Here is a 12,858-nt window from a genome sequence, read left to right on the forward strand (position 1 = left end):
GTGCCCTATGGCCTGTCCTATGCCCCCCTACGTGGCCTTTTGCCCTCAAATGTGGCAGAGGGCCCTAGCCTGTTGCCAGAATTAAAATATGATTCAACTGTCATTCCATTAGGTTTTGTATATGGAATGCAAGAGGCACCATCTTGTCATTTGCCTCAGTCAACAAAATATTTCAGGCTGACCTTGAATCCTGACTTCTAATCAGGCATATTCTCTTTGAAAATCAGTGTTGTATGTTCACCTGGCATGCTGACGACAGCCAACAGACCTCCACTTCCATTTCTGGATGCAATTTTACTCTTTATTTTAAGAGCTGCCTTTAGAATATTCTGTTGTAAGGAGTCTCCCAAGTGGATTGTGCATCTTTGGAAAAGATGCTTCCTTTTTGCTGTCCAAAAGGCAAGGAAGGTGAAGGATGACACTTGAGAATGTTCTAGCTCTCCTGGAGCTGCAGTGATCTTTTCTTCAGTATTCTCATCCTAATCCTGTCAGGAAAGCATCCAGGCTTACAACTCCTCTTCAGATATTTCTGTCTCAAGGAACAGCCAACATTACTCGGCTTCCTCAGAAAGTGTGGTGTGGTTGCACCCATCACCACATTAAGCACACAAAGCTGGCATGCAAGGGGGAACATTCTGACAAGCTAAGTGGGCCCGGTCAGCCCAGCATGATGCTCTTGTGGACAAGCCGCCAGCAACAACGTAACTTTGCAGCTGAAACAGACAGCAACCTCCACCATAATTAAAACTAATTATTCAAATGCACCCTTGCTCATGCTCAGAAGCTCCCTGTGAAGATGAGCGTGTAGGCAGCAAGGCTGTTTTTCTTCATAAAAACTTATGAGAAGCACCGAGTAGATTAACAGCTTTAATGACAAAAATTACTGCTTACAACACCGACTTCAAATCAAAGAACAATATCCGCAGACAGATATTTTCATGGTTTTCATAACAATTCATTATAGGTGGCACCAAGGGATTACATTTTTATTTCCCTGGTGTCACTTCTCTCAGACTCAGGTTCATTTCTCTTAATGAGGCAACGGAAGATAAAGGGCAGTGACGGCTCATCCTGTGCCCCTGGTGAGAGTGAGGAGTTTAGGGGCATGGCGATAACTGATCCTCTAAAGGATGGCAAGGAGGGAGGGAAAGGGAGGTAGAAGGATAGGAGGGGATATTCTGCTATAATGAACTAAAATTAAGACATAAATCCTCCCACCTTTGTTCTGACCAGATCTAAGGCAGGGATTTGGCTTTTTAAAAAAAGAAAAGAAAAAGAGGAATAGATCAGAAGCAAAATTATTAGCTAATTAATTGTAAAAAGAAGGGAGAAGAAAATGGAAATGGGGAGACAGAGAGAGGGAGGCACAGAATAAGAGCCCCTGTTACAGCCTTTTGTGGGGCAGGGGAAAAGGTTTGGCTGGAGCTCAGGAAAAGTAAAAAGTACAAATACATCATGAAAAAGAAAACAGGGCTTCTGCACCTTGAATAGATGGGTAGAAGAGGGAATTTCAGCAGGTGACAGGTGAAGCTTACATGAAAAGCTATACCTACTAAAATCTTTATTCTAAACAACTATTTAAGGTGCAGAAGCCCTTGTCCTCTTTCATGTAGCCACCCTAATTACAAACATTTGGGAGCTAGAGTTGCCAGGTACCACATGTTTTGAAATCCTTTTAAATTAATATTAAACTAATTGTCTATTTAATATTGCCTTTTTATGGTTTTTTCCTTTTTATATTATACACTGTTTAAGAGCTAATGTGTTTACAATATAAGCCATTTTAGGTCCCATATTGAAGGGAAAATGCAGGAGCGAGACTTCTCAACTGGGCACCCTACTAGTAGTACATACTCCCCTTGAAATGGCATTGGATTTTGGTGCCAAGTAAAATATGACTTCATTAAAAGCCTTTGGGGCCTAACTGATTAGTTTCAGAACACCCGTGCACCTAGTTTTCATGTTTTTAATCTTTTAAATATCTTTTAACTTTTTAAAATATTTGATGTATGTTCCCTGTCATATCTACATGTGATGACGAACATATTTGCTATTGCATAGCATGTGGGGTGATTGTGATGTATAAGAAATGCACAGGGTGCCCATTTCCCTGTTTCAGCACACTGTGACTAGGCTGTTTTCATGTGTCCGGGAAAGCATGCTTTATGATCCCATGATACAGCAATCAGATTAGGATTTAGATTAAGGTGAGATGTGGAGAGAGGGAGGGAGGAGAAAGAGGAGGGGGAGAAAGAGAAGAAGGAACGGGATACTGATGATACATCACCTTTTCCTAGTTTTCTCAGACCCAAGGTGTCTTACAGAAATTAAAGCAGACACAGATTTACATCACCAAAACATTTGTCATTGTGGCAACCCATTCCTAGCATTTTCTTGGCAAGATCTATCCAGAAGAACTTTTGTCATAGCCTTCCTGTTTGGCTAAGAGAGTTTGACTGGCCAAGATCTCCCAGTGGGTTTCCGGGGCTGAAAGGGGATTCAAACCCTGTCTTCCTAGAGTCCTATTCCAGCACTTGAACTGGTAAACCATGCTGGCTCCTTCCCTAACAGGCAGTAAAGAATAGAAATACATAAAGTATGAAAAGAATTAAAAGTCATCTGAGAAAGTATCCAGGAAAAAAAAGCAACAAATGCAGATGATATAGCACATTATTAAAAGCCCTTTTCCATTACCCATCAGTTTCCAAAGGCCTGTTGAAAGAAAAAAGTCCTCATCTGCTTATGGAAAGACACTATGGAGAGGATCAGTCTATTTTTAATAGGAAAGTTTTCATTTTATTTTTTATATATATATTTTCTTATAGCTGGGTTTTAGCCTTATTTTGTTTTTAGCTATGTTGTGAGCCACCATAGGCTCCCTGTTGGGGAAAAGGTAAAATGTTAAACCAACCAGCAAACTGATCCTTGAGAATAAGTTTCTTTGGGCTGTATTTACTGTATACTGTAGAATTATAGTAGTCTGATTCCACTTTAACCTCCATGGCTACATCCTATGAGATTCCAAGTCTTTTAACTTGGTGAGGCACAGGATCTCTGTAACAGAGAATTCTAAATACCCTTCAGTAAGCTATAAATCCCAGGATTCCATAGGATGGGGTTTTGGTGGTGCTGCTGATTGCTGCTGCTGCTGTTGTTGTTACATTTATTTATATCTCATCCTTTTCCCAAAACTGGAACTCAGGGTGGTTCGCAGCATTAAAAAACAGTACAATTAAAAGTATACAAAAATAATACATCAAAATAGAATTAAATTATTACGATATTAAAACAAGTTACATATTAAAAGAATAAAACACAGTTAAAAAGATAAAATGTTAAAAATACTTTAAAACAATACAAAAACCAGCCCATGCTTTAAAAACTTTCTTTAACAGATCTAAATAAAATAAAAATCAGATCTGAATTAAAACAAAATGATGTCCTAGAAATTACTTGAAGCTGTGCCAAACCTGCATAACTCTTGTTTCTCTTCCCGTCTTTTGATGACACAATAGTTTTATGCCAAGTTGTGTGAAGTGTCAATTGGCCTGTTCCCATATGAATGGAGAAAGTCTTCAAATAAATTTGGAAAATTGTTTCAAAAAATGTCCGCAAGAGTAGGGATTTATTCTGCTGAAAATTCACAGATGGGGCTTTGGTGCATAAAACAGTATTTTCTGCATAGGAAACAGCATTTTCTGCAAAGAAAATGTGTCTGCATAAAATAATATTTGTGTTTTCTGCACAAAAAATCCATGTACACACTTTGCACAGAATAATCCCAAATTTACATCAGGAAGAGAATTGGTAAAATTACTCATTACTTCGTTCAAGAATGACCCTAGCAAAGTATTCCACTCTTATATTCCTATTCATATTTTCTCTCTGTGTATGTATATGCCTTTGAGTTGCCTGTCGACTTATGGCAACTCCATGAAATTCATCAAGTTTTTTAAGGCAAGGAATACTCAAGGGGTGGTTTTGACAGTTCCTTCCTCTGAAATATAGCCTACAGCACCTCTAATAATTAAAAATGCAGATCCTTAGAAAAGCAGCTATCCTTTTAAAAAAACTTCTACTGGCATTAGCATATAAAGAGATATATGGATTTCTTCTGATGATGAGTAATAAATTTACTCTTTCAATGGCTTCAGTTCTTTACTAGGCATTTATTTCAGAGGTTTGGGCTTTAATTTGACTGAGATTCCAGCTTGAGAATGTGTCCTTGGAAGTCAAAGGAAATTCCCAGCACAATATCTTCTCAGATAGTGGGAGGCTAAATGTTTCCAGTGTTCCTGCCAAAAACCTGCTGTTCGTCTTTCCTAGACAAAAGTTATTGCCACCCTGTAATCTCTCTCTGAAATACAGCACGTGGAGCCTACACTGAACCCAATTTACTCTGGCAGATGAATATAGCCAAGGTGGTGGTCTGAATGTTTGGCCTCAAGGCACAATCCAATTTTCGACTGTTTCAAAGCTATTATGTCAAAGGCTATTTGCATAAACATAACAATAGCAGCAGAGCCAGGCTATGGATTCAGCCATGGAAAAGGCTGCCCTCTGGTGCCCAATGCCTATATCACTGTGTGGAAAGGGGAAAAAACATTGATTGAAGTTGCAGTCTTACAGATCACCTGGACAATTTGGTGATGTAAACGCTTCCATAGTGAATGCTGTTTTCCATAATCTGGTTAACTAGTATTGCACAACCAGCAATTAATCGGTTTAACTATATCCATACCCATCCCTTCTGTGAAGAGTCATAAAGGTAAATGAACAGTCACTCATCTTTATCCATGGATTCAACCATCCATGGCTTGAAAATATTGTTTAAAAATATAAATTCCAAAAAGGAAAGCTTAATTTTACCATTTTATATAAGGACACCATTGTACTATGCCATTGTATCTAATGGGATTTGAGCATCCACAGATTATGGTATTGACGAAAGGTCCTGGAACCAAATCCCAGTGATGCCAAGGGCCCACTGTAGCTGTATTTTCTATCCAAGTAGGCAGCACAGTGCCCTCCAGACTCCCTGAATCATTACCATTGTCCATCTGAGTGTGGCTGAAGAGAGTTGGTCTAAAATATCTGAATCAGTGCTACTCAACATGGTGGCACCTGGACCAGGGCAGTCCCTAAGTCATTGGTCTCTGGCACTTTTCCAGGGAGGGGGGAGAAACAATTATTCCCAATGGTCACAAACATAATACAGGCCTCTGTCATGGTGGAAAAAAATAATTTTCAGTCCCACACATCAAATAGCATGAGAAACACTGGTCTGGAGAATATCAGACTGATTACAGACTGTTTAATACAGGATCATGAATCTCCTTCCCATGTGATTTGCAACTATTGTACACAATTATTTTTAAAATGTTATGTATAAAATTACCTTCAAGCTATGTGTACAATGTACGTATGAAACACTAGTAGTGTAATTTCATGTTCAGAGTCCACCTCATCTCCAAGCTATCTCATGTATATGAAAATATTTCAAAATAAAAAAAAAGTCCAAAATTTGAAACACTTCTAGTCCTGTGCATTTTGGATAGGGGAGATTCAACCTGTAGTGCTATGATTCCACTTGAACTGCATGGCTGCAACCATGGGATCCTAGGACTTATAGCGGCACAAGAGCTCTCTGGTAGAGAAAATTAAATATTCCTTTCAAAACTGTGAATCCCAGGATTCCACAGGATGTTGCTATTGCTGCTCAAGTGGAAACATAGCAATGTAGTTGTGCAATGTGAGAGGGCCCTCGGCCTATATAAATCCCAGCACCCAACTGCCCCATTGTTTCAGAGGGCTCCCCAAATTGGTGAGGGAGCAGAGGGGACTGCAGGAAGGAAAGGGAACTGGCAAACATTTCCTCCCCCACCCCCCCACACACACACACACATCTTCTGCCAGTATGATACTCCCATTGGATCAAAATCTTGCCACAGATTTCATCCATGAGAGACTTACACTAGCAACATACAGCCTTATTCAGCAGTGTGTGTGTTTGTGTAACAAGTCATATTAAGTTGATGTAACATAAGAGTGCTCTGGATGGTTTGAGTGCAACCTAAACACATTTCTTTGGACATCATAAATCCCATTTTAGTCCGTGGGAATTTACATCCTAGGAATCATGGTTAGGACTGGGCAGTAATGTGCCAGTCACATAGTATTTTTGTACACATTTACACACATGTGGTTGAATAAATCCAGATGGTGTTTGTGTATATATTTACAGATGCTGGGTCCGTACACATGCAAGCCTCTTTCTTACAAGCAGGCTAATAAAAGGCAAGCACATTGTGCTAGCAACAGCAATGTGAGGAATTTAAATAACTTCCTAAATTTTCTCATGCTTGGAGTAACAGATGTGATTATTCAGTTCATTACAAGAAAGTATGTCTTACAGCAGTATTCATTTGATGAGCTGACTTACGATGTGGGAATTTGTAAGGAAACAGTTTCCCTTCACAGAAATGGAGATGTTTCAAGCCACTAGCTCCTATTACTTTCCAGAACTGTATCTTCAAAAAGTGTATCATAGCTTACACATTTGTTCTATTTTTATGCTGTGTTCAGAATTACAGTTTGGTGTATTCCTTCACAGAACAAAAGCAGTTTGTTTAAAAAATACACCAGGCACTGAAGGACCTCTGTCCTGAAAAAATTCAAAATGTAGACGAAGGCCAGCCCAATTTTTGAAGGACTGAATCTTCTCATCAGCTATATCCAAAGTTTAGAGACAGATAATTTCCGGGAGAAATATTAAGTTCCAGATATTTCCAGAGCCAAACAGACTTTGAATGATGTATTGAAAATGTAATTTAACACAACTTGCATTTGCTAAGGTTAGGCTCTAGGGCACAGTTAAATATGCCCATTTGAATTATGAGTAAAACCTGGGAATTTAAAAAAAAATCACAGGCAAATGAGAGGAAATGGCCATAATCAAAAGAATACACTGACTGGTTCAAGACAGTTTTCTGGGGTCCCTTCCCCTATCCACCTACAGAAGCTGATAGGATTGGCAGTTGAATGTTCTTCAGTACTCCCACTTCATGTGACAGATTCTGGCCACTTTAGTGGGCACAAGGAAGACATGTATTTGTCTCCCACTTCCCTGCCCACACCAGCATCTGTTGTCTGAGACAAGCACATCACATTGTCTGATGATAAGATTGTTCTTCCCCTTTGCCACTGCAAATGTGCCATGTCAAACCATTTGAACAAAGAGGAGATTCTTCCTAACATGCTTTTTTCATTCAAAAAAAATCAAGAGGCAATGGTACACGCAAACAGACTCAGCTTCTGCACCTACAGCTTACTTCACTCCCCCCCCCCCCCCCCACACACACACAAAATCACTGCCATGCATAAAATCTTAGGCTTCCATTTTAAATCATATCTATATACTAGGGAAATGCTCCTAAAGTCATCTTGGCCTTTAGCTATTCCCTCCATAGTTTAGAAAACAGGGATGTGTGAACTCACTTCCTAGCCAATCATCAATGTCATGCCAAGTAACAACTTATAACACATTTAACCAGAGTGACCAATTTAAAAGTCGTTAGAAGTTGCTTTAGGCAGTCATCCTGAGTACATTTTCTTGAAAGTAAATTAAGCTGGAATTGATGTAACTGAACTCAAGGTGTTGCTCATGCAGCTGAGTGCAAAGAAGCTGTTTTCTCTTTCATGGTTGGAGGTAATACAACACCTTCAGAAGGCTGAGTGGGACACGGGAGTTTATCACACGGGAGGAATTTCTCTTAATTTCAAATGAAAAAAAAGTGGGGTCAGAACGCATTCACGTGAATTTGCTAGTTCAGCAAATTTATGTGAATTCGAATTGCATTCGAACTGACTTCCCATTGCCCGAAAATAGCATGCCATTGCTCGAAATTGCGTGTGATCACCTCTCACACAATAACGTGAAACCCCATGATTGCATTTGGAATGACTTCCCATTACCTGAAATTGCATGTGGTGGTCTATCACGCAATAATGTTAAACCCCATGATTGCATTCAGATTGACATTGGATTATACTTCCAATTTCCTTTGTCTGATAAACTCCACAGACAGAAATTTCAGTAGCACTTGCACATGACTCAGAAATAACTAGTTACAAACTTACCTTCTTTTGGAGCTGATGGATAATACATTGGGAAAGAAATATGGAAGATTATTGAGAAATATGACCACTGCAGCAAGAGTGCTGTATGCACAAGGACAAAGATACAATGATGCCAACAAATGAAGACAGGCTTCTTAAACTGAATGACTTGACTGAAATGCACAAATTAACTGTTCTGATTAGGAAAAAATCACTAGAGACATTTTGAAAAACTGGAAATCCCTGATTATCTTTTTGCAGGTGAAAGGGAATGCTATTATAACTGTAGGTTGTGATAATCAGTAGGTTTGGAACAGTAGAAGAAGTATATCATGTAATTTCTTTTAATTGGGGAAGTAAGATTTTATACATATGGACTTATAACCATGGAAAAAGAAAGCCAGATGTCATTATTATTCTTTTCCCAACTCCTGGATTAAGCAAACATGTAGAAATGATGGGTGGCCTTTCTGCCCTGTCCTTTGATTCAGTGCATCAGTACAGCTGTTCATCTGATCAAACCTGTATTAGCCTATTTTTTAAAGGCACATCTGTATTTACATTCTGCTAACCGTTGCATTGTCCTTGGCTAATATAGGTTCTGGTTATATCATATGATAGAAATCAGGATGTTTTGAATGCTTCCTCTGTTGCAGTGATCTGGCCATAATCTTTTCATGGTGAGAAAATAAAACAAGGAAAGTTCAACATGGTTCTCATGTATTTATTGTTCTGACTGAGCTTTGCAAAGATTTTAAGCATATGTCCGGCCTCTTGGATATATGTTCATGTTGTGGAAATAAGCGATTTCAGCACATTATTGAATGGCTCACAATAACTAAGGAAGAATTTTATGGAATTCCAGCAACTCTAATCACTGCAGGGGAGAGTGGAAATCTGGCCTCAATCAACAAGCTAACATTATGATCTCCAAATCGTATTATGGAATCCAGTAATGGGAAAGCTGTGGAGACATCGGCAGCCTGCCAGTAATGGGCATTGAGGAGAGTGAATGCAAAAACCAAACTAGGGGGTGATTTCTGGATCTCATAATGAGGCTTCATGAGAAAACCCATTCAGTGAGCCCATTTCTTGTATTTCACCTGCCTCTTTAAGTAAAAGGTTTGGAGACCAATGCAGTGGCATCACTAGGATTGGTGTTAGCTGGTACAGTAATTCATGGTGTTATCTTCCCCCATTGACCTCCTCCTATTTCACACCATACAGAATCCTTAGTAAAGCTTTTTTGCACTAATGTTACTCGTAAGTCATGATGCCCATATACCAATGAATGTAAAGCTAATAGTTGTGAAATAAACAACTAGCAAAATTAAAAGAATACCTTCAAATTACAGCATCATATGCACAACCTAAAGGTATTTACATATGCATAGAGAAGATTTGGTTAAAAATGTGATGTTTTTAAAGAAAATTTTAAAAGATTTTTTAAAAGCAAAAAATTCAAATTTTAAAATTTAAAATTTTAATTTAAAAAAATTCTAGGGCCTCCTCCAACTGAACTTCACCCCACTCCCACTATCTCTTAAATTATTTTAAAGGGAATCAGATGAATGCTACAGCCTATTACTGCCTTAGGGTTTAGACTTGCCTTAGGGCTGCCATAAGTCAGAAATGACTTGAAGGCACAAAACAACAACAACAAATGACATGAAGGGTAGTTGTATTATTAATGCAGATCTTCAAAGAGAAATTGTTCTCTTTAATCTAATGGTAAGTGCTGAATCCATCACTTTTTCAAGATGAAAGAGGTGCAAAGCAATTATTTGCCTATTTCTTCAGAGATAAATGCCAATGGTTTTAATGGGGCTTACTCCCAAGCAAGAACCAGCATGGTGTAGTGATTTCAGTGTTGGGCTACGACTGTAGAGATCAGGGTTCAATTCCCCACTAGAGCATAAAAACCCACTGAGTGACCTTGGGCAAGTCACACTTTCTCAGCCTCAGAGGATGGCAGTGGCATACCCCTTCTGAAGAAACTTGCCAAGAAAACCCTATGATAAGGTTGTCATATGTCAAAAATGACTTGGAGACACACAACAACAAACAACAAATTCCCAGATATGTATGCATGGGATTGCAGCCTGAAAGAGAAGTATTGTTGGCTAAAAGCTTGAACATTCAGCCATTGACATACACTCCTCAACAGCATGACTTGTCTCTGTCAAAAAGAGTTGTGTCTCAATGGATGGTGGGAAACACAAATGATCTTTCTATGGAGAATAATCCGCAGTGTGTCATTCAGACATTTAATATTTAACTTTGGGATAGATCCAGTGTTTCACCTCATTAAAAATTAAGCCCTTCTATATGTGTAGCAAACCATGATCCAGCAGTGGCTCCCACTGGAGGCATTTGAAGGGATGTCATATTGAAGCGGGAGCAAGCTTGTTTTCTGCTGCTCCAGAGACTAGGACCCGGAACAATGGATGCAAGCTACAGCAAAAGAGATTCCACCTCAACATTAGGAGGAACTTCTTGACCGTAAGGGCTGTTCGACAGTGGAACACACTCCTTCCTCGGAGTGTAGTGGAATCTCCCTCCTTGGAGGTCTTTAAACAGAGGCTGGATGGCCATCTGTCAGGGATGCTTTGATTTGGATTTCCTGCATGGCAGGGGATGGACTGGATGGCCCTTGCGGTCTCTTCCAACTCTATTATTCTATGATTCTATGAATTTTTCATCATTTCCCCTTCTCCTTCCAGTCCCCTGTGCAACCCACACACTGGAGGGTCCTCCCAACTGTGCACAGCAGCATGCCATAAATTATTTCTTCTTCTTTTCCTCTGGTGGTAACATACTGTGAATGGAGCTCCACTCAGGTATACTCAAGATTCAAGCTGATATTTATTAAAGTTCACATTTATAACATGTTTGGTCAGGGGGGATTTAGTCAAATTTTTCACTGTTTATAAAGATATAAAAGAACCATGGGAGTATTTTCAATTTTCATGATCTCTCTTCTGACATATACTAATTATTTTTATGATTACTTTCACCTAAAACCCAGTGAGAAGTGGGTACAAGAGTGTAGCTAAAGAGGGGGGAAATGAGTGTTTTGCTCCAAAGTAAGAATTGAGAAATAAGAAATTATTAGGACCTAAGAAATATCTGCAGGAGAAGAGGAGCAATGTGCCCACCATAAGAAATCCGCCTCCAATATATTTTCCCTTCAATCCCCAAATTTATAGCATTGCAGTAACATAAAACTTTAGACAGGCTTTTTGAAATATAATTTTGGCATTCAAGGAAAAGATTCCAAGGCAAAGTTATCAAGGAAATGCAAACACAGCAGATGTAAGAGCCACACAGGCTCCACTCCATTTCAGCACTCGCCTATTTAGATGATGCGCATGGCCAAAATGAACCCAAGTCACACTCTGGGGCTTAACACTGGAGCAAAATAAATCCCAGTTTGCTCTGGTTCAGTCTGGAAAGAGCAAGCTATCATGTTTATTATTTTGTTATTTTATTATTATTATTTATATCCCACCTTCCTCCTGGTGCAGGGATTTGAGGGAGGTAACATAATTTAAAATACTCCAAGTTAAAACAGTACAAAACAATAAAAATAAAAAGTTTAAAAATAATTAAACAATTTTAAAAGTTAAAAACATGTTCAAATTTAAAATTTAAAAATTCTTTATAAAACTCTTACAGCACCCATGTCAGTGCAAGAAAGCCTGGCAGCATAAAAATGTTTTTATCTACTGCCAAAACAAAAGCAAGGATGGAGCCATCCTGGGCTCTCTATGGAGGGAGTTCCAGAGCCTGGGAGCAGTCACAGAGAAGGACTTCTCTCTTATTGCCACCAAATGAGCCTCAGAGGGTAGTAGGTCAGAGAGGAGGACCTCTCCAGATGTTCCAATTGTTCTAGTAGGTTCATAAAGGGAGATACAGTCATACTGGCTTGCTAACGGAATACCAGTGCAGGGACAGGGTAGGGGATGGGCAGCCAGTGCCAATGCTGGACATATTTATTTTTTCGCCTGCTCACAGATTGATGGCACAAGTGCACAAATGGTCAACTGCACCATCAAACCATTGCACACCCCATGAAGAAAAATTATGACAGACACATCAGATTACCAACAATTAGGGGTTAATAAAAACATAAACAAACTGGCTGGTCCAACAAGGGACCATAGGGGGATGGAGAGAAAGAGGATATGGGAGGGGGGGGGACTATGATTGTGCTTTGCCAATGTGTCACTGGGCACACCAATGCATTGTACAGGAAATCGATCAACTGTGTGATCGACCAGTCGAACAGCTTGTCACACAGGGTGTCCAATGGACAGGAGAGGAGAGGTGACTGGTGGCAACTGGTGGAGTGTATGTGCACTCGTGCACATGCATTTAAAGTGGAATGGCAAAAATAATGGCCTGATGCAACTTGGGGTCACACTTGCTCCATTTTGGCAGGTCCTCCTCACAATAGAAGGAGGCAGTGAGGACTGCCCATCAGTTGTTGGCAGCTTGTTCTGGCAGTGTAACCAGTGTCTTCTCCCCACACACTGGCTTTTCCCTTGTGTTTGCTCCAAGCCTTGGTGTGTGTAATTTTCTAGAAATTTGCAGCCTGGAGAAAAAATTAATGGGGATCAGAATTGTTATTTGGGGGGCAATGCCTTTATTTCCCACACCCCACACTCTGGGTAGGTACAGGCAGAGCACCTTCTCACAGGAATACTTTACTTTGGGAATTGCTGCTGCAATAACCAC

This window comes from Sceloporus occidentalis, unplaced genomic scaffold, assembly GCF_023333645.1.
Source record: "Sceloporus occidentalis isolate IW3139 unplaced genomic scaffold, rSceOcc1.0.p SCAF_1, whole genome shotgun sequence".
Classification (NCBI taxonomy): Eukaryota; Metazoa; Chordata; class Lepidosauria; order Squamata; family Phrynosomatidae; genus Sceloporus; species Sceloporus occidentalis.